Source organism: Ochlerotatus camptorhynchus, unplaced genomic scaffold, assembly GCF_037179485.1.
Source record: "Ochlerotatus camptorhynchus isolate MF236.1 unplaced genomic scaffold, CSIRO-AGI_Acam_v1.1 ptg000308l, whole genome shotgun sequence".
Taxonomy (NCBI): domain Eukaryota; kingdom Metazoa; phylum Arthropoda; class Insecta; order Diptera; family Culicidae; genus Ochlerotatus; species Ochlerotatus camptorhynchus.
In genome coordinates, this window is record NW_027040796.1 from 1,244,523 (window position 1) to 1,266,406 (window position 21,884).

At 40.9% G+C, this 21,884-nt stretch overlaps 2 protein-coding genes across 3 annotated transcripts in view; one reads left to right on the plus strand and one right to left on the minus strand.

Moving 5' to 3' along the window:
- LOC135707339 (uncharacterized) overlaps nucleotides 1-21,884 on the plus strand; it is a 386,083-nt gene that overhangs the window by 230,511 nt on the left and 133,688 nt on the right. The window lies entirely within an intron of this gene.
- The window catches only part of LOC135707343 (matrix metalloproteinase-2-like), a 961,657-nt gene that overhangs the window by 66,378 nt on the left and 873,395 nt on the right, over nucleotides 1-21,884 (minus strand). The window contains exon 5 of one of the 2 annotated variants that reach the window (XR_010518222.1): nucleotides 21,109-21,146. The exons of the other annotated variant lie outside the window; for it this stretch is intronic. The gene's annotated coding sequence lies outside the window, so the exon portion shown is untranslated. Of the gene's footprint in view, nucleotides 1-21,108; nucleotides 21,147-21,884 lie in introns of those variants that run through there. 2 annotated transcript variants of the gene reach the window in all.

Sequence of the window (21,884 nt, forward strand, 5' to 3'; positions counted from 1 at the left end):
CTAAATCACGATTTGAGGGGCGTTTGAGGGTACAAAATCATTAAACGCGTTATCCTAAGTCGTGATTTGAGGGGTGTTCAGGAATTTGACATCTTTAATCGCGTTTATTTATCTCCTTAATTAAGGCCTAAATCGCTATTTAAGGGGTGTTCAGGGGTTTGAAATCTGTAATGGCGTTTATTTCTTTAATTAAGGCCTAAAACGTAATTTGAGGGGTGTTTGAGGAATCGAAATCTTTAATAGCGTTTATCTCCTTAATTAAGGTCTAAATCGCGATTTGAGGAGCATTTGAGGGTTCAAAATCTTTAAACGCGTTTATCCTAAATCGCGATTTGAGGGGTGTTCAGGGACTCCACATCTTTAGTCGCGCTTACCTATCTTCTTAATTAAGCCCTAAATAGCGATTCGATTGGTGTTCAGATGTTAGAAATATGTAATGGCTTTTATTTCATTAATTAAGGCCTAAATCATGAAATGAGGGGTGTTTGGGAGATCAAAATCTTTTATCGCATTTATGACTTAAATTAAGGCCTACATCGCGATTTGATGGGTGCTCAGGGATTCAAAATCTTTAATCACGTTTATCTCGGGGTTTGAAATCTGTAATAGCGTTTATTTCTTTAATTAAGGCCTAAATCATGAATTGAGGAGAGTTTGGGGGATCGAAATCTTTAATCACGTTTATCTCCTTAATTAAGGCCTACATCGCGATTTGAGGGGTGTTCAGAGGTCCGAAATCTGTAATTGCGTTCATTAATTTAATTAAGGCCTAAGTCGTGATTTGAGGGGCGTTTGAGGGTTCAAAATCTTTAAACGCGTTTATTCAGGGATACGACAGCTTTAGTCGCGTTTACCTATCTCCTTAATTAAGGCCTAAGTCGCAATTTGAGGGGTGTTCAGAGGTTTGAAATCTGTAATTGTGTTTATTTTCTTAATTAAGGCCTAAATCGCGATTTGAAGGGCGTGTGAGGGAAAATCTTTAAACGCGTTTATTTCTTTAAATAAGTCCAAATCGCAATTTGAGGGGTGTTTCGGGGTTCAAAATCCCTCTTCTTTCCTTACGTATTGCCTAAATCGAGAATTGAAGGGTGATTTGGGGATCGACCTCTTCAATCGCGTTTATCTCTTTAATTAAGATAAAATCACGATTTGAGGGGTGTTCAAGGATTCAATCAAGAATAATTAAGGCCTCAATCAGCCACCAAGGTGACATCTTGGAAACTAGACGTAGCTGAAAGTTTAGAAATATTTAAACATAATCCATCAACATTGCTTAATAGAGATCAAGGAAACGGATACTTGAGACTCTTTAGCATGCTACCAAAAACTACACAACGTAGCATGCCTCTACCTGTGGGAGACTGAGTTTTGGTACCTGGTTAGGTAAATTGTGACATGGCAGTGGATACCTGGAGATTTTTAGTACCTATTGATTAGTATATAACCCGTAGATAAAAGATGGATTCTTCAGTGGTGTTGAGTACTTGGCACTGATGAAGTCTGCAAGTAGTAGACGAAATACGCGTATATGTCAAAAGATAAGCAATTATAACCAACACACCAAAGCTCTTCATAAAGGGATTCCGTTAAGAGGTTCGACAAATTTAAACGATTGGAAAGCGATTGATTTTAAGCTTATGAAACATTAGGAGGCCGGCTAATCACACATCATTCGGATGAAATCCTTGCCAGTGATTTGTTTAAATTTAATTCAATCTCTACCAAATAACTTCACAAAAAATAATTTGAAGAGCTTGGCTAGCCATCAAATTTGGCTTAGATTGTCTGTTGATTAGAAATCCATAGCAAATCCTTCTCAAGAGCATTTGTTTTGTGATGTGAGGCGCTCGGTGGCCTAGTGGCGACCACTTTTGCTTATTGAGCAGAAAATTAGGGATTCAATCTTTAGCTCCTTCACATTATAGAGTTTTAGTGTAAATCGAGTTTATTCTTAATATGATTTAAAGCGTATTGAAAATCAGTAGGAGGGACGAGTTTCCGCTCATCGCAAATCGGTCCCGTTTGCGTTTTTGACAAAACTGAGTTTTTCAATATAAGTTTAGCTACTCACCCATAGATTTATTATACTGCATGGACTCAACAGCTTTGTTCTAGAAAAGTTTGAAAAAACAGTTAAACAAGTTGTCCCATTACATAAGAAGCAATGGTAGTTGGCAACCTTAAAACGCATTTTTCTTGGCTTGCTGATTTGTGCTGTGGGACGGACTTCCCATGAGCGGTAGAGTACGTAAAGGAAATAATATTAGATATTTACGAAAGACGTGTTCTAAGACAAATCCTTCTCAAGAGTAGTTGTTATCGTAGTAACAGCAAGTTGAACAGGAACTTGGTCGTAATTGTTTGATGAAATATGGATTTCAGTGGCCTTGTGGCGACCAATTTAGCCTACAGAGCATTTTTTGCTGAGTTTTATTCCAAGCTCCTTCATATTATAGTTATACTTTACTTAAGTTACTTATACTTTAAATCGTTTTTTTTTTAATATTGTGATATGAAGTGTAATGCAATTCGGTTGGAGGGACGGGTTCGTAAAAGAAGTAATATTTGAATGTTAGGAAAAACGTGTTCATCGGTTATCCATATCAAATCCTTCTCAAGAGCAGTTGTGGTTTTCGTCGGTGAGGTAGTCGCCGGAATCTAAACCTAGTAACAACAAGTTGAACGGAAACTTGATCGTAATTGTTTTGTTAACTAAGGAGCTCGGTGGCCTAGTGGCAACCGATTTTGCTTACTGAGCAGAAGACCGTGAGTTCAAACCCAAGCTCCTTCGTGCTATTGAATCTTTAAGACATCAAGTCAGCATATGGTTTGCCAAAACGGATCCTGCTGTAATCCCAACCCTTTTATCTAACATATTCCAGTGATTTCTCGTGGAAGTGCACAGGTGTTCTCAACTTTCATTAAAGCGAATATTACGGCAAAATATTCCTACCCATACCTTTCTTGACCAGCATCCGGACCAGAGAGTATTTTCACATTGAGGATGATTGCTAGCCCAAGCAACGTCTATTAATTCTCTGTGTAATTTCAGCTGATCTGGCAATAATGGAATTGCATTCTCGGGCAGTCAATCATGCTCATGCTCAAACATATATTCATGTTTATCGGTAAAAAAGTAATCAAATTCCCCCAATTTTACGGTACCTCTACGAACTTCAACTATTTTATATCGGTTGCTTCAAGAAAAACCATGTTTCACAAGTGGACACAAAGCTATTAAGAAATGAGCAATTTGTGTGAAAAATTGTGCATGCCAACTCTGTCAGTGAGCAGCGCCGGTGGTGTCGTGGTAAGCGTGATTGCCTCTCACCCAACGGGCCTGGGTTCAATCCCAGTCGGCACCTCCGGGATTTTCTGAGGCATAAGAACTCTGATCACGCCTTCCTCCGCAAGGGAATTAAAGCCGTTGGTCCCCGGTTCATGATGGGTCGATAGGTAGGGTCCAGGTATGGGAGCTGTCTTCCTGGCGTCGGTAGCATTGGTACTCAGTACGGAAAACAAATCAAGGAAAAAAAAAACCCTGTCAGTGGTCATTCATATGCAAAAAATAGTAGGAGTGGGAACAAATCCTGTGTTTACATACACAATACGAACACACAAACGCGCGCGTCACGCGATTACCTCACTCAAGCCACGATTCAAGCCGCGTAAATTTCCGCTCTCTTTCTAACCGATCCCATTCTGGAGATAAGCTTTCAGCGGAAATCCTACGGGACCCCCTTAATGGCCAACGAATAAAAAAAAATCGAAAAAGGAACACCGGAAAATATGCCAAAACTCAAAACCCTCCACCGCACCCACCAAAAAGGCACTGCACGAAAGCCACAAGAAAAATCCAATTAAAGGTTTCCCCGCAGCATACAGTTCTGAAGGAGTAGCTTCCAACCGACCGCCGCCAGTTTGTTCCACCTCATCCGTACGATTCAACCCAAGTCGGACAAATTCCATCACGTGCATCATGCATAAAGCTGGCATCTCATACTCCGGTAACGATCTACGAACCTAATCCGCTACTGCCCGAAGGAGCTACCAGGTAAGGTAGCAGTAGCTACTGGAGCCTGGCCGAAGCGAGAAGCGACGGACGACCGAGCAACCACTTCCTGAACTTTCAATCTTGTTCTTTTCGTTCTGATTTATTGCATATCGTTTGGCCAGGCAGCACGGGTTTTTTTTTGTCTTTCCGTGACTCCACTCCTGACCGGAGGGGGATCCCGTCGCCTTGCACGAAACGATTTGTGCTTTGTGCAGATGGAAGGAGATCAACTTTCTATCTGATGCCGAACCGCATCCTTTCCGGTACGAGGGTCTGTCGAACAACACCAGCGGCGTATCGTTCGTTAGTGCCAAACTTGTGACGGCAGCCAGCGATGTACTTTATCATTGGACGCTCTAGATCGGACCATTGTCAAAGGATAAAGTTTAGAAACTGCTCTGGTTGGGTCAAGCGGTGTTTAGTTTAGTTTCTGATTAACTATATATATTTTTCTCCCTGGTTGACGATGTTCCAACTTCGCATTTTTTGTGAACTTTCATAAGTTTAGATTAAGAGATTTCCGAGCCGACCACTTTAAGACAATTGACAAGCTTCCAACCCGTAATAATCCTCGACCGTTTCGAGAATCATATGTCCCTCAGACGGATCACTGCGAAAACATTCCTTCTGCAATCGAATCAATCGCACCGGGAGCCACGCTCCAGACATTCGCTGAACGTACAAATTAAATATGAAAAAACTCTCTCTATCTCTTCATTAGCATTCAATACGCTGCGAATGTCACCCCATAATAGGTACGATGTTTTGATTATTGATTCACAATGTTGCCCTCCCACGCATCTGCATCATATCGTCATTTTTCACCCGCTTCAAATTGGCATTTTTCATCTGAATTGGCAAGAATATAACATCGTTAAACGTGACGCCCTCGCTCGATGCAAATGGCGCAAATGGCACACTTCATGATCAGAGAGCACCAGGCGAGTGAAAACAGACTAGCATCAAATTTATTTATTTTCGTCGAATTGAAGGCAGTATCGGATGGGTGGGGGTGTTGCTAAAAGTGAACTTCGCAAGACTCTCGATTGATGTCGGAAAGCTGATTTGGATGGACTTTTCCCCCCTCTCAGTGACTACATAGCTAATTTTGATAACGTGTATCGCATCGGTCGGAGTCTCGACTTGACGTTCTGCGATTGAACAACTTTCTTATGAATGCTGCCGGTTGATGTGTTCTGGGAACTGTGCGGGAAGAATCGAGCAATCAAATTCAAAGAGTTTGTGTAGAATAAATGTAGGTATCGGACGGATGGGAATCGGGAAGTAGAGTTAGGAGAGTCAGGGGATGTGTTTGTGTTTACGCTCAGGCGAAAGATTTTCAATAAATAAATTAAAATAAATTGAGTTTATATTTATGATGCGCACATATTGGAAGCGACGTTGGATCCACTGCTGCTGAACTAGGTTAGAAGTGCAGCGACTTGATCGGTAGAATGAGGACGCATATGAATAGTGAGTCAACAACATGGAAGGAGCGTTATGACCTCACAAGTTCCTACCTCTCGCTTCCACCGATCAAGCCGATGGCAAATACCTCCAGCAGGCGATGCTGGCAGCGTAGCCTGGGCAATGTCGCCAAGATAAACACATGGATTGGGAACGTGGTGATAGCAAAATGAGGAGGTGCAGCTCTCGAGCATCTGTTCACTATGGAGGTGCGGCTTAAGCTCTGAACACACAGCGTTTTACGACAGACTTTTTTATAAGTGATTGTTGCGTGTCCGTAGTGTTCACAACCCCGAAAAGCCTGAGTTCAATCCCAGTCGGCGCTGCCGGGATTTTCTTAGGCATAAAATCTCTGATCACGCCTAAGGGAAGTAAAGCCGTTGGTCCTCGGTCCATTAGTTGATGGGTCGATAGGTAGGGTCCAGGTGTGAGAGCTGCCTCCCTGGCGTCGGTAGAATTGGTACTTGTAACCGTTGGTTTCATTGTAACGAGGTTACAAGAATGGAACGATTTTCTGAATTTTTATTTTTATTGACTTTCTTTTCACTTCGAAAAGATCGATTCAAATCGGCTTGGAATAGAAGCAGCAATATTCGAGTACTTTGTTTGGATCGGTAGCGCCTCTGGTGGCCAATGTACGTACCACTATACATGCCTATCAAAATGCATTTCTGGAAGGACACTCATCTTAAGTGAGGAGCACCAAATTTTAGACTGATAAGGGAACTCACGTCGATTCTAGTGTAAGATGACTATGCAGAAGTAAAACCCCAATCAATAGGTCCTTTCCAAGTCAGACAGCAACCCATGCGGACGTAGTCCCAAATTGAACAAAAAAAAGTGATATCGAGGAAGAGTTGCTAGCGGTTGGAATTCATTAGTACATCGTCACAGAATTTGGAAAATTTTATTGAATAGTGTAGAATTAGATTAGGCCCAGTGTACGGAAACAAGAATTTCCGAAGTAAGTCAATCATGATGTACCAAGATGGCGAGTGTTATGTATCCAGTAAAACAGCATTGACCGTTGAATCTGCTGCTCGAGGCTCAGGTAATTTTGGAAAAACTACATGAAACTGTTTTGTGAAAAGTTCCTTCAATTTGATGCTAATGCATGTGCGTATGGTTTCTTTGTTTCGTGGAGGAATCGATCATTCACGCGAAGGTGTTCCTACCGGGTTCTAAATAGAACCGGATTGTAGGTTGCAGGAGATTTCGACTCTTTACGTCTTCTTTGGGTGGACCCCGAAGCTTGGCGGCTTGTAGGCTTGCCCTCGTCGTCCGGCCAGTGGTTACCAACGCACCTACGGGCCAAGGGAGGAACTCCACGACTCTCAGTAACCGTCTCCGGAAGCGAATTGCCGGTACGGTTCGAGATAGCTAATACCACTCGAACACGTGCATGTTAGTGCGAGCGCGGTACGGTTAGTCTGGACATCAACCACTTACAGCATCAGAACAAACACCACCACCAGTACCTTTACCAAGCATCACCGAACAGCACCAATACCCCCAGCATCACCACCGTCATCACTACTACTACCAGCTGAAACGCTTCCATCATCGCACCGAGCTCGAGCCAAGCAGAGAAAAAAAAAATCAAGGTCAGATAGTTTTTTTGTTTCTTCCACTATATATATCTTGAAGTAGTAACCACAGTCAGTATGGCGATGTCCATATTATAGACCCAGACTGAGGGACTCAGTAAGGCACGGCCGTGCAAATTGGAATTCCAATTGGAATTTAGGAGTTAGGAGATAATAGCCCTTCGAAATCTGGAATTATACTTCCACAGAAAATGAATGCTTGCTAGTGTTGTTATTGGATGAAGAAAGGGTGATTGATTGGGTATTGGCCAGTTCGTTCGAATATTAAGTTCCCGTTGGGTGTTCCCGATTTAAGTCGGGATGATATTCTACTCGGAGATTGATTGGCCGGATTCGATAAGGTTTTTTTCTTTTTTAAATTTGAAGTTAAATTTGAAGGACTCGCCCTGAGTCTCGCCGGGTAAACAATCTCGCTGCTTCACATGCAAGCGATTTCGATCGTCTTGCTTGACGCTAAAGTGAAGTCAGTTAACGAAAAATCCAGAATCGGTTCCAGTATGTCTTACACTGTAAATCCAAACTAGGGAAGAAACATAATTCTCGGGTTGAACAGTAGGGGGCTAGTCAAAAGATGAACAGGAACATTGTAGGCTCCTTACAATTCTAGAACTTTCTAGTTACTTCGGTCGGACTGATTCGATCTCAAGACTTCAAGGAAGTTAGAACTGAGCGGCGCGTTATTACAATCGAGGTTGTCCGTTGTGTAAAAAGTGTGTGGTTCTCTTTGTAATTTGTTTCTTTTTTTATTTTAGATTAATTATTAACTAGTGGTGTAAAAAGTTTAGTGTTTGAAAAGTTAGTGCTAGTACGTGTACTAAGAGGCAAATGTGTCAGTTTGTTAATAAAAATATGTCCTAAATGTTAGTATTACTTACCTAGGGGTGCTGTGCCGGAGAAAGGGACCATTGTCCATATACAATGCGAGGATTGCCGGAGTGCAAATTGGAAAAAGGTAACCTTTTATCGATATTAAGGGATGGCTTTTGAAATGTACCCTAAATTCGATGACGTGAGACTAATCTCAACTTGAACAGGCCAAGTGAGGCTTTTTTCCGTTCGTATATCTAGAACTCGGACCACACAGCTCGTTACTCGACGGTTAAATACCACGTGGACATTGTTGTCCTCCAGAAAATACATCCCTGAGCCAGGAATCGTCCCTGCGGGTGCTCCATTGGAGGCCACGGCAGATGAGGGATTTTCTCGTGCGCTATTTTTTCAGAACGCCGGGATTTTTTCAGTACGCCATTTTAGTGGCAGAACGACGGCTAGGACTGGCCATTGTTTCAACCACTCTGGAAGCTACACGTCGCCAGAACAAGGGCTGGCATTTTGGGGAGCTTTGCGTCCCCTGGCTAAGGCCTTTGTTTCGGCCATTTTGGCTGGAAGTCATCACGGAAAGCGGCCATTGAAATAGATGCGAAATCAGTAAAAGTTATGTTCGAGCTGCTTTTAACGAATTGAATCTAATTGAAGTTGGGAATCGGTAAAAGCAATTAATAAAAAGATAAATTACGATTACAAGACATATGAGGTCGACTCGATTAGTTGAGATTAGTTCACTCATATTCTTCAAAACGTAGTTAACTCATAGACTGAGTAAAACTTTTCGAGCTTTTACAGGAATTTGTTTTCTAATATGAGAAACATCTCGATGTACATATGAAATTATTATACTTTTGAGTAAATTTTTCGTCGATTTTTCTCATATTCGAAAAGATTTATAAAGGCTCGGAAAATTTTACTCAGTATACAAGTAAACTACGTTTTCTAGAGTTTGAGTAATTTAAACTTGAATTTGAGTCGATCTTATATGCCATGTAGTGTGGAAATCCGTTTGTTACTTAGTACTGGTCCTTTTGCACGCCAGCAGTGGGGGATCAAGCACATCTTAGTGAGCTATTTAACTTTCCACCACCTAATTATGGAGAAATCGACAATCAAAAGAGCAATTTATAAGCTTATTAATACGATTCTAAACACTTCGTGCTCAAAAAGTGTTGATGTATCAGGATCAGAATTGCTGAAACGATTCAGATAGGAAGGAATATCGAAATACAGATCATCGAGAAATGGAGAGCCAAGTACGACGAATTAGCGCTCAACTCTAGCACTGTTGTAACGATTTTACATTTATATTTTTTGAAATAAGATATATCAAGCAACATATTCATTTCATTTTGCAAAAAAATTACACACCTTGGGGAGAAAAAACTTAGCCAAATATAACACAATTTGCTGATACCAACCTTTTTGCCTTTCTCTTACACCAAGGTGTAGTGTCGTGAACCCTTTAATGTTCATTCAGATCTTGATGTTTCTTCTTTATGCTGCGATTACAGTGTCAGACATCAGGGAAAGCATAAAACGACCCTGGGAGCGTTCCCTTCCACGTTTGGACTAAGGGAAAAGAAAAAGGATAGCTTGACGGAAAACAAATCATGAAAAAAAAAACGAAAACAAAATTGGTTTGAGTCTATGGTAAAGGGAAACCTTGGGGGGAATCAAATAAAACAGAAACGGATAAAAGTGATATTTCGGATCGCGTTAGGGTTTGGTGAACATGACGGAAGTTTTATGAACATCTCGAAAATTCTATGAACATTTTGGAAGTTACATGAACTATTCAGAAGCTCTATGTAATGCTCGGAAGTTCTATTAAATTTACGGAAGTTCTATGAACTGCTTGGAAGTTCCTTGCTCATATCGGAATTTCCATTAACATCTCGGAAGTTCTATGAGAAATTTGGGAATTCTATAAACTGCTCGAAACTTCTATGAACTGCTTGGAAATTCGATGATCATCTCGGAAGTTCTATGCACACCTAAGAAGCTCTATGAACACATCGGAAGTTCTATGAACATCTTGGAAGTTCTGTGAGCTGCTCGTAAGCTCTATGATGTCACGGGAGTTCATCTAACATCTCGAAAATTCTACGAATGGTCGGAAGTTCTATGAACAGGTCGGAATTAGGGGCATTTCGGAAGATCTATGGACATCTCAAAAGTTTTATTAACTACTCGGAAGTTCTATGAACCACTCGAAAGTTCTATCAACTACTAGGAAACAGGCATTGAAAATCATTTACATTAATTTCGTACAATCATTTTCATTTATTTACCTCCAACTTTTTTCATCAACACAATTCCGTAATGTGAAGTGTGAAGTCTTTGTATGTTCTAACATTAGCTACAACTTTTGTTAATAACTCAAATTTCTATCTTTTATGCATGACATACTAGAGCGGGCAGAGCTTGTTATTGTTGTATTTGTTTCACATTCACTGTAATACAATAGTGGATTCTGTTTGCTCTGGTTGTTCATACAAAAGAGGTACAGATTCGAGTTATTAACAAAAGTTGTAGTTAATTTTAAAACCTACTAAATTTTCCTGCATAATTTAACAGAATTCTGTTGATGAAAAAAGTTAGAGGCAAAGTAATGTGAATGAATGCATGAATTGAATTTAAATGATTTTCCATGCCTGCTCGGAAGTTGAGCACCTCAGAGATTCTAACAACAGATCAGAAGCTCTATGACCTGGTCGGAAGTTCAATAAAATTCTCGGAAGGTCTATGGACTGCTCGGAAGCTCAATGCACAGCGTGGAAGTTCTATGGGAGTTTTGGAAGTCTATGAACATATCGGAAGTCCTATGCACTGCTTGGAACATCTATGAACTACTTGGAAGTTATATGAACAGCTCAGAAGATCCATGAACATATCGGAAGTTCTGTGAACATCTCGGACGTTCAGTGAACTACTCAGAAGATCTAGAGTTTTCGTTGGACATTCATTACAGCGTAGTGTTGCACACTATATTTCAACGGATCAACATGGTTTCTTCCCAAATCGTTCGATTAACACAAACCTAGAGGAGTTTTGTTCGTTTTGTCTGCAACACACGGAGGATGGCACTCAATTTGAAACCGTGTACACTGACATTTGACCACGTTGACCACTCTATATTGTTGGCCAAAGTCTCGTGATTTCCCGAGTACATAAAGTATACCTCAAGGCAGCAACGTCTGACCGTAACTTTTCTCGCTTTATTTCAACGATATCTGTGTAATACTTCCTCGAAGATGCAGAATTGTTTATACTGTGGACCTCAAAATATACTACGTGGTGCGCTCAGATGCCGTTTGCATTCAACTACAGAATTTGATCGACGTTTTCTACGACTGGTGTAAATGTAACCGGCTCAATATCAGCGCTATGCAAAATGCTCAGTGGCCAGTTTCCACAAAAAGAAAAACCCAATACATCACTGTTATTCCATGAACTGCCAGCAAATTCAGTGTGGAACAATTTTTAAGGATCTTGGAGTGTTGTTGGATACAAGTCTCACATCCCAGAATCATTACAGCAGTATTATTGCTAAAGCAAACAAAAACCTAGGATTTTTAATGAAAGTGGCAAGGAAGTTCGTGATTGCCAACTTTTAGGGGATAACCAGAAGTTTGGCCTCTTTTTATCAACTGCTATGAGTACACACTAGCTGCATGCAGGCATGGAAAATCATTTACATTCATGTGCCTCTAACTTTTTTCATCAACAGCATTCCGCAAAATGTTGTTTGGAGCTTTAGTAGGTTTTATTATTAGCTACAACTTTTGCCCACAACTCAAATCTGTATCTCTTATGCCTCACGAATTAGAGTGGGCAGAACTTGTTACTGTTTTTCAGTGAATGTAAAACACATTCACTGAAAAACAGTAGTGGCTTCTGTTCGCTCTGGTTCGTCATGCATAAGAGATACGGATTTAAGTTGTTGACAAAGTTCCATACATCATTTTGAGGAATTTTGTTGATGAAAAAAGTTAGAGGCAAATGAATGTAAATGAATGCACGAAATGAATGCAAATGATTTTCCATGCCTCGCTGCATGCGGTTTCACCAACGCGGATAATTTGAAGAGACTTCAAGAAAGTCTACAGGGCCTTGCTAAGGAAGCCGTCCAAAGCCGTTTACTGCTGCCTGATTCGGTGCCCGAAGTAATCGATGACTTACGCAAACTCTTTGGCAATCCGGAAAAGCTACTCAAGACGCTAGTAGGGAAGGTTCGTAAGGCACAAGCACCTAGATTACACAAACTTGAAACCTTTCAATACTTCGGGATCACCGTTAAGCAACTCTGCGACCACCTCGAAGAAGCTGGACTGCAAGACCACTTATGTAACCCAATGCTGGTACAAGAGCTGGTCAGCAAACTTCCGTCGGAGTACAAGCTAGATTAGGTAGGATTTAAGCGGGGAAAGATTGGAACTCACCGCTTATGATATTCACAGATTTTACTAACGAAATCGTGTCTGAGGTCTCGGAGGTAACGGTCTTCATCGGAGCTGAGCCCTCGACTGACCCTGCGAGAAATAAGTCGAAGAAACAGGAATATGTGCACACTCACTATATACAAAGTATGGGGCTAAGCGGAAGGCAGCCTTCATCACAGCAGAAAGCAAAATTGCCATGCGTGGTCTGCAGAGGAGAACCGATCACAAGGTGACGTTTTGCCACGACTTTGCTAAGCTCGGTTTGCAAAATCGGATGAAGATAGTGGAGAAGTATAAGCTCTGCACAACGTGCCTAAATGAACACGGAAAAACACGGTGCACGTTCAATGTCCGCTGCAACATCGATAGTTGCAAAGGTGGACACCACCCGCTACTACATCGAGCCGAACAAGTCATCCAAGTAACTCAATTCGAATGCAACACTCACCTTCGGACAGGATCTGTCATTTTCCGAATGATCCCGATCACGCTGTATTACGGTGTATACGCAGTGGACTCCGTTGCCTTCTTGGACAAAGGTACATCTGCTACGCTGGTGGAGAACGCTCTAGTGGACGAGCTCAACGCCGAAGGTGTACCGCAGCCGTTGGTGGTAGTATGGACAGCGAACATGAAGCGGCACGAAGATCAGTCGATGAGATTGAACCTATCGATATCCGCCAGGGAAAGTGCGACTAAGCATCTAGCACTAAGCATCAACTTTCGCATGCACGTACCGTTAGAGAACTTTTATTACCTCAACAAAGCATTCGATTTGACGAGATCGCAGAATGTTACTGACATCTGTGGAACCTTCCAGTCGTAGACTATCATGAAGAAGTACCGACCCGAGCAAAGTAGAATAACAACCCGATATCATCTAGATAACAAGTCTTGTTATCCCAGATATAATTTTGCTTTCAGTTGTTATCGCATAACTTATTTAGTTATCAGCCATGATCAATTTGTTATCCGTTGTTATCATTAAAAATTCACTATATATTTATTAACGATGCAAGGTTAGTTCAAAACTTTAAATATTATTCGCATTGAAACAATAAAAAATAGTGCTTTTAATTCCTGATCATATTTCAGTTATCAGCATAAGGCTTTGATATCAAAATGATAACATGATTTAAAATTTATGGAATAAATTTGTATGGCTTACAGAATTTGTTATCAAGATATTATCAATGATAACAAAATAAGTTATTTTTGTGATATCCAATAAGCAATTTTTTGTTATAATTTTTGTGATGTTGGCTGTTAATTCAACCATAATGATAACATATTCAGTTATCAAAAAGTGATAAACGGGTAATAGAAATTGTTATCAATTTGATATTTTACTTTGCTCGGGGAGGGTGCTAATAGGCTTGGACAATTTACACCTTTTCGAACCTTTGGAGTCTACAGTCAGTGCACCTGGTGAACCGATTGCGGTTCGCTCCATTCTCGGTAGGACGGTGTATGGAGCAGATCAATAAAGAACTTCATCTAAGGCCTTCGCTTTAATAATCTAATAACGCCCCGTAACGTGGGTAGATCACCTTTTCGTGGTACGTTACAGGATGTAAGATTTACCACCGATTCCTAGTCCTGACTACTTCAAACTAGGGGAACAGGATTTTTCAGTAATCCAAGGAACACATCTTAGCCCTTGTTACTGTTTATGCCTTGTTGATACCCAAGTAACAATTCTGGTTTTATCAGGGTTCTGTATACCATGATTTAGACTTGTAGAATGCTATAAAACCTCAATAAAACTTGCAATGTTGCTTGGGTAGTGACAAGACTCGGCTTTGTCCACCGAGGATGATCTTGAAACAAGGAAAAAATGAGTTAGTTAGTCTTCATCTATGTGATTCATAATCTTCTATTCGTTGTTCCCTAGTTTGAAGTGATTAAGACTAGGGTTCTGATGCATGGTCATTATCGGTGTCATTCCTTAATTTTGACTGACAAAGGGGCGCGCCTTTCGAGGGTGTAAATAGCGGGACCTTTCAATTAGAGTCGGATCCTTGCAATAAATGCAAGAATGACAACTGTGAAAAAATCGAATACTCATTTCTCACTATTGAGTAACACGACATGCACTAAACTAAGGACACGAGATATACTACAATAGATCAAATTACTGGTTGCAGTGGTGTAAGGTCCCGGACAAACAAAAAAAGAAAATAAAAGGCCTTCGTCAACCACCATGGGATCGAAACCGTGAGCAACAAGGAACTCCATGAACTGTTGGGTGCACAGTATACGCCGGAGGAGTCTTGTACGGTGACTGTACCAATCCTAGAGTCGGACGAAGATCGACGAGTTCGAGAGATTTTTCGGAATACCACAGTGCACGAAGGGGAACGCTTCGAGACCGGGCTAATCTGGAAGCATGACAATCCTACATTTCCGGACAGTTTCACTATGGCAACGAAGCGACTGAAAGCGTTTGAACGGCGACTCTCCAAAAATCCAGAATTGCGAACAAATGTCTTTCGGCAGATAAAGGGATACCAGGAAAATAGATATTGTCATAAGGCAACGGATGCCGAGCTGGCAGCCACAGATTTCACTATAGTGTGGTATCTACCACTGAACGTCGTTTTGAATTCCAAAAAGCCAGGCAAGGTGCGCCTGATATGGGATGCTGCGGCAACAGTTAATGGAGTGTCGCTGTTAGCTTCACTCCCTGATGTGATCAGTAAGTTCCGCGAAAAAACGCTTGCCTTTGGTGGTGACGTACGGGAAATGTAACACCAAATGCTCATCAGGCAGGCAGATAAATCAGCACAGTGGTTTCTGTTCCGTTTCGATACAAATCATCCGCCCGATAACTGGTCTATGCGGACAGAATCTGTACAGAAAAAACCATCAGGTTTGCGCTTCGAACTCGTCCCTTGACAGACCCGGTGGTGCTTCCTTCATATTAAAATCGATGCAAGTTACTTGGCATGGATACACTGGAAAAAAAAATGAGGGACGATATGCGCGCTGTATTTGATGGGAAACTACTCTGCGGAACAATTGACACCCCCATAATTTTAGCAAAGTTAAATGTGAACGTGACCTCGTGTTCTACGAACTTCACTCGTCTTCCTTTTCATCGGACAGTTTACGGTCAAAACGAACCAATTTGTTCAATGTGTAATATTTTTAACTCTAGTTTCATTTGTTCGACTTTAATATTAGCTGTGAAACTTTTAAATGTCGTTTACGTATGCGTTATGTATTGCAGTTAGTTTTAAATGTTTTGATTACTTACTGACGTAGGACTACGTGGTCTTAAATAATAAATCTTATTTGTTAACTGCAGCAGGAGCTTGTGTTTTGTGTAGGAATAGGAATTTGAGCGGGGTTCTCTCTGTTTATACTCTTTAGTATGACGCGCTTGACATAGATTTCCCACAGCAACTCACGAAGAGCTACTGATTCCGATCAATAGCGGTGTGGCTTCATCCTCCTTCTATGGATGCTCATGTGGGCAGCAGCTCGCTGCTTGCTGGCAGTTTTTCGTTGTGTACTGGAGAACACCGGGGCCTCCCTTAGCTCAGTCGGTAAAGGCGCAGCTACAAAGCAAGACCGTGCTGGAGGTGGCTGGGTTCGATTCCCGGTCCAGTCTAGGAATTTTTCAGGTTGGAAAATTTCTCGACTTCCCTGGGCATAGAGTATGATTGTACTTGCCACACAATTATACTAATGCAGAATGGTACAGGTATCGAAAGCTCTCAATTAATAACTGTGGAAGTGCATCTAGAACACTAAGTTGAGAGCACGCAATAAGCTAATATGCGATATGCAATAAGCTTGAAATGCGAAGAAGAAGAAGAAACTGGAGAACACCACCACTCACCACGCGGTGATTGAATAAACACCGTTTGGTGAGACCGGATGGAATTCAACTTTGAAATCTGTGTTAGGGAATTCGCTTTTCGCAGGCAATTGGTGATAATTTAAAGTAATAAAGCAACAGTTGCACATTTCTGCAATTTTCAAAAGTAACATTTTGAAAAATGATAAAGTCTTAAATGTAACAGATGCGTAGAAATATAACTGATCGATTTGAGATGAAATTATTAAAACTGGTCTAAGGGCAGCTGAGTTATTAACGTTCAAAATCTTTCATAATTTTGTTACATGTTCCATTTTCGGTTTTCACAAAGTGTACCCCCATATAGAAATCACAGACGTAGTCCTACGTCAAAATATATAAATAAAAATATCTAGGAAAACCTATGAACTGCACGAAGGTTCTATGAGCTGCTGAAGGGCATGCTGAAACGAAATGAATACATAGAAAACGGAAATCACAGAATCACATCTAAAACCAGGAATCAACTTGTCAGGCCTGATTGTACTCACTTACGAGGAGGTGGGGTTGCCATCGGAATCAAGCAAGCTATCAAGTTTTCGATACAGCCGCATTATCAAACATTAGCCATCGAGGCCCTGGGAATCGAACTGGCAACCATAAACAGACCCTTTTAGCTATTGCTTGCTGCTTATTCAAGCTGTATCTCCATGGCCATGTAAAGACATTCCCAGGTATTTTCAGTAAACATATCGACAAAATAAGCTTTTATCAAGCATCTAATACGACAAACTCAACAAGATCGACGGAAAACAAATAAAAAAATAAATAAATAAAAAAGACACTTATTTGTAGTGTAGTCATTTTTCCATTATATTTTGCCAAACAAAAATTTGGCCCTTCTCAAATATAGTTTAGATGCATTTTAAGAAACTTTGCTGAAGACACCAAGTTTAACATTTCAAGAAACGTCTTCGAAAACACCGCTAAACCATCGGAAACTGTGAGAAAAGAGTTTTAACCGTTTTTGTTTTCAGACTTGTGCAATGGGGTTAACATCTATGCTTCAATCCACGACAAAGTAATGTCGGACAAGTCACGAATGACGCACCAAAGAAAGTGTTCAAACGCCTATGATCTAAAGCGGTCCAATTAGCCTCACTTGCTCATCAATTCAAGTCATTCGCCATGGATCGGCAACACTTCCAGTCCTAAAGCATTCCGATGGGAAATCTTTTGACTTTGCCAAACATGCCATAAATCCTAGCCCACGACACACTATCCACTGCTGCCCCACCGACGAAGACGGTTCTCGTTCAAGAGTGTTGTAGGGCATGGGAGTTCTTAGTTGACGGACAGACGGCAAATTGTCGACTGAGGCAAGGAGCAGGGCAACGATGAAACACATCACAGCCACTCCGTCCCAACCCAGGACCAGTGCAACCGTTGGGAGCAACAAACAAGACCGTGTGGGAGATAGCAATACACAGTGCAAGATAGGGAACGGACAAGACGGGCCCCGTCATTAGCATCATGATGAAATTCTCTGATGAACGCTCGGAATAACAAGCAGCAATCTCGGCTCTGTGGGACTCCCGTCCATGGCCCTTGGTGTGGGAGGTAGCTTTGAGATTAGATAGGATAACAAATAGGCTTTGGCGGTGGTGATGTATTAGAGAGTGTTACATGTTGCCTTTCCTGGTGGGAATTGCATGCAACAATGTAGCACACGGCACGATTTCGACGCTTCGGCCGTGAATTTGTCCTAGTGCGCTGGAATACCAGGTCGTGGTGCGGGAAATTCTAATTTATCTACACTTCCTCTCCGTCACCACCGGGGCAAACGTCCGATCACGGAAAGGCAATAAATGTTTCCGCAACATAAACCGGATCTAGGCAGAACAACACTACCAATGCGTGATAAAATCACATAAAATTATGAGCTAATTCCTCAATAAACATTCCGGTGTTTATGAAGCTAATGCGCACCTTTATTACTCTTTTTGCTTCTCGTACGCCGAACTGAAATAAATCATTTCGGAGCACAGAGCACATTCTAATTTCGTGCCTTTCGTAAGCTTGCCAGTTGCCACACACGTGCCCATAAGAGAGCGCTATGCTAGCGAGGTGTGCCGAGCCGACTCTTGTCGCAAAAACTTTCCCTCCGCTAGGCTTCCGACTTTCTTTGATCTATAATTGCATGTGTTTTGTGTTTACTCGTCGCCTAGTTGTTTGCAGATTCAAACAGGTCGGATGCCGTCCTACCTACTGCATCTAAGGATGGTCCCCACCCGGTGCGTCGTTGGCGCACAAAAACCCCCATAGTCAGTTGTAGAGGTGCTCACCGCCGTTAATTGCCCAACTTGTCTTCGTTCGGGTGGGAACTCTCTTATCATCGCTCGTCGCCTCCCCCCAGAAGAAGAGTGAACACTAGGGTGTTTCATTTTGAAAAAAGTGATGAATTTTTGATAGGCCACCCTCCAGTTCGATTCATAGCCCCAAAATATGAACCTGTGCAAAAAATGGTAAAGATTGATGAAGGTTTAGAGGTCGCGCCAATGATTTGGATTTTGTATGGAGATTTTGGTGAATTAGTATGGGAAATTATTGATTTTCGTTTACATTGCTCTAACTTTGGTTGTAGTTGTCCAAACGTTGAAAAAAAAATATGTGGTTGTCATGACAATGATCAACAAGCCTGTTGTTGTTGCGATGAAATTGGCGTTGTTGCCTTGTACATATTCATCTGTCAATTTACCCTATTTTGCCATTTTTTCACATTTTTATAATTCTTGATACGCTGCAAAACTGAGCGTAGCAACTGTAGGCTTTTTGTTTATTGCCATAGCAATAACATACTAAATTTTTTCGACATTTGGACAAGTAGAAGCAAAGTTATAGCGATATAAGCGATTTTTTAAATTCTTCCATAGTAATTCCCATACAAATTTCAAATCATTGGCGCGACCTCTAAACCTTCATCAATCTTTACCAATTTTTGCACAGGTTCATATTTTGGGGCTATGAATCGAACTGGAGGGTGGCCCATCAGAAATTCATCACTTTTTTCAGAATGAAGCACCCTAGTGAACACCTAACGCGTCGTCGTCGTCGTCGCATAAGGATTCTACAGTGCTGTTTCTAGTACCTGGACGAACGTATCAGGACGTGCGGCTTCGGCGAGAGTACCGTCATCATCGTCCGTGCTCAACAGGTGATATGTTTCACCCTTGTACGACATCCGTACCTGGCTTTATCCAAACGGAGAGGATGAGAGGGTGGAGGGGGGGAGGTGTGGAAGGAGACAGGAGTAGACCCGGCATACGTGCATTCGGTTGAGTGGTGGAGAGTTCTTTTCTTGTCCGATGTGGATTACTGTCCTGTGACTGCCTGGCAGAACCGACGTCCCCCATCCATATAACTGTGGTAGGATTTGCGAGTTTGCACTTCAGCTCGAGAGAGGGATGAATGATAGGACTTGCTAGGAGTAAATAGGATGTTGATCCTTTAGCTAGTAATGTCTATCTTTATTTTCATCAAAACTGGTTTGTTCCTGGCTTGTCTTGTGCCTACACCCAACCGGGAAATGTAAGATTCTATTTCAGATTTGCATGACAAGTATGCAGATTTTGCAATGTTTTGCAACATTAACAGATTCTGTAGTGTGGTCGCCGGAAGGTTTTTAATATCAGTTTGTAATTTCTAGGTTAGCTTATTTTATGAAAAAACAGTTTCTTTCGCCAAATGCATTGCGTCTAGAAAATCATATCGTGGAAAAAGTTAAGGGTTGTGTCCAAAGCACGACCGAATTGTTTAAGTATAACTACGAGACTATTTTTGCTACTAAATATATTCAGCCATTCCAAAGCAAAACGATACAGTGATTCTCAGAATTTGATAATTTTTTTAGTTTTGTTCCTTATCGCAAAATATTAGACCCGTATTTTTTTTATTTTGTCATTAGGGTGGTCCAAAAATCGTCCAATTTTTTTAGCGTCTCAATCGATTTATAGCGACTGTAACATGGTCACGACGCATGGTAGTCTAGTCGCATAGGAGTATTGAGCGAAAACCCAAAACTGTATTGTAAAAGTAACATTTTTTGCGCTTCGTAATATTTCAACGTAAGTCTCAATTCCGCCGATTTATCCCAGGAATAAAACTCTTTCTGTAAAAATTTGTGGTCCTGAGAAGGACCGAGTGTTCGATCTCCACTACGATGTCCGATGCGAAAATGAGCTTCGGTACGACATCGTTCTTAACTTAAAGCTCATCCCACACCTGCTCTCCACAAATGACAAATGCACGACGGCAGAGGGAAAAACTCCACCTTTTACCGCTGATTTGCTGCTGGTATCACACCGTCCGATGCGAAAATGAGCATACCTTTCCAGGATCAAGCAGAACGATGTGCAACCAAGTGGTACTCGATTTTGACGACTGGTTTGGGGGGAAACGTGTATTTCTTGAAAACAGTGATAAAATTAACATTTGTTTTTTTTTCAACGGTTTTTAATAGAAAAATGGGAAGTATTTATTTCAGGAGAGTAAAGTTATTTTTTATCGATTGGTGTATTTGGATTTAAATTTCAATTACAAATGACAAAGCTACAAGCGTTCAAAACCTAACACTATTTAGTCACATTTTTTTTTACGTCAAAGCTTGCTTTACGCTGCAGTTTATTGCAAGAGCTGCCATTAAATTTGTTGTATGAAACATATGCAGAGAATGTACCAAATCAAACCTAACATTGGAAGTAAGAGAAGTAAAAGTGTTTTGTATAGTGATCAATATTTCAAAGTTTGCGATTTGCTGCAGGGGGAGGGGTTGGTCTTATTTTTCTTCCATTCTGAAAATTGATGCTTCTTTGGACTATTTTGTTACTCACTTGACTGCAAATGGGAACACTATAGTGTTTGTGATTAGTGATGGTGCATACCTGCAAAAAAGGAAAGGAAAAAAAAACATGAAATTAGTACTATTGAGCCTGGAAATTTGTTTGTTTATTCATAGCAATTGGCAAACAATATGGTATTCCAATATGACTTTTTGGCATTTTTCGATTCTCTTCGTTCGCTTTTTCTGCAGCTTGTCATTTATGGTGCCAGACAATGACTTCTTTTAACAAAATATGTGGCAAAAATCAATCCTTAATATGATTGCATGGTCATGATTATCCAAAGAGCAAGTTACATGGTGAATATTTCACCTAGCAATGTAAAGATAGGAAAGGAGTTGAACTCAATTCAAACCAAAGTGTTTAAACTTTTTTCGTTTCAATGGATATCAGTTAGAATTTGTACGATATGAACGTTTGATTTCAAATGACCTGTCTGAATCGGTGTCGTGAAACTGAAAATTCTGTGATAATTTTTTTATGATATATCAATGGAGCAGGGGTAGCATTTCAAATATTTTTTGAATTTTCCTAGCAGATCTAAAAAATTATTTCTATGATAATTTCATTAATTTTCAGGACAATTCTTCGCGGAATTTCTAGGCACAACACCAATAATTATTGATATTTGATGAGCATTGCAGAGTGAATTCAAATAGTGTTCTAAAGAAACTTTCCATGAGTATTATGGAGAAAACTGTTAGGGAATACCACAGATACATCTAAAGGCTGACTAAAAGTTAATTGGTACGCCCCTCGCACGCCGCTAGCACGCCTCTA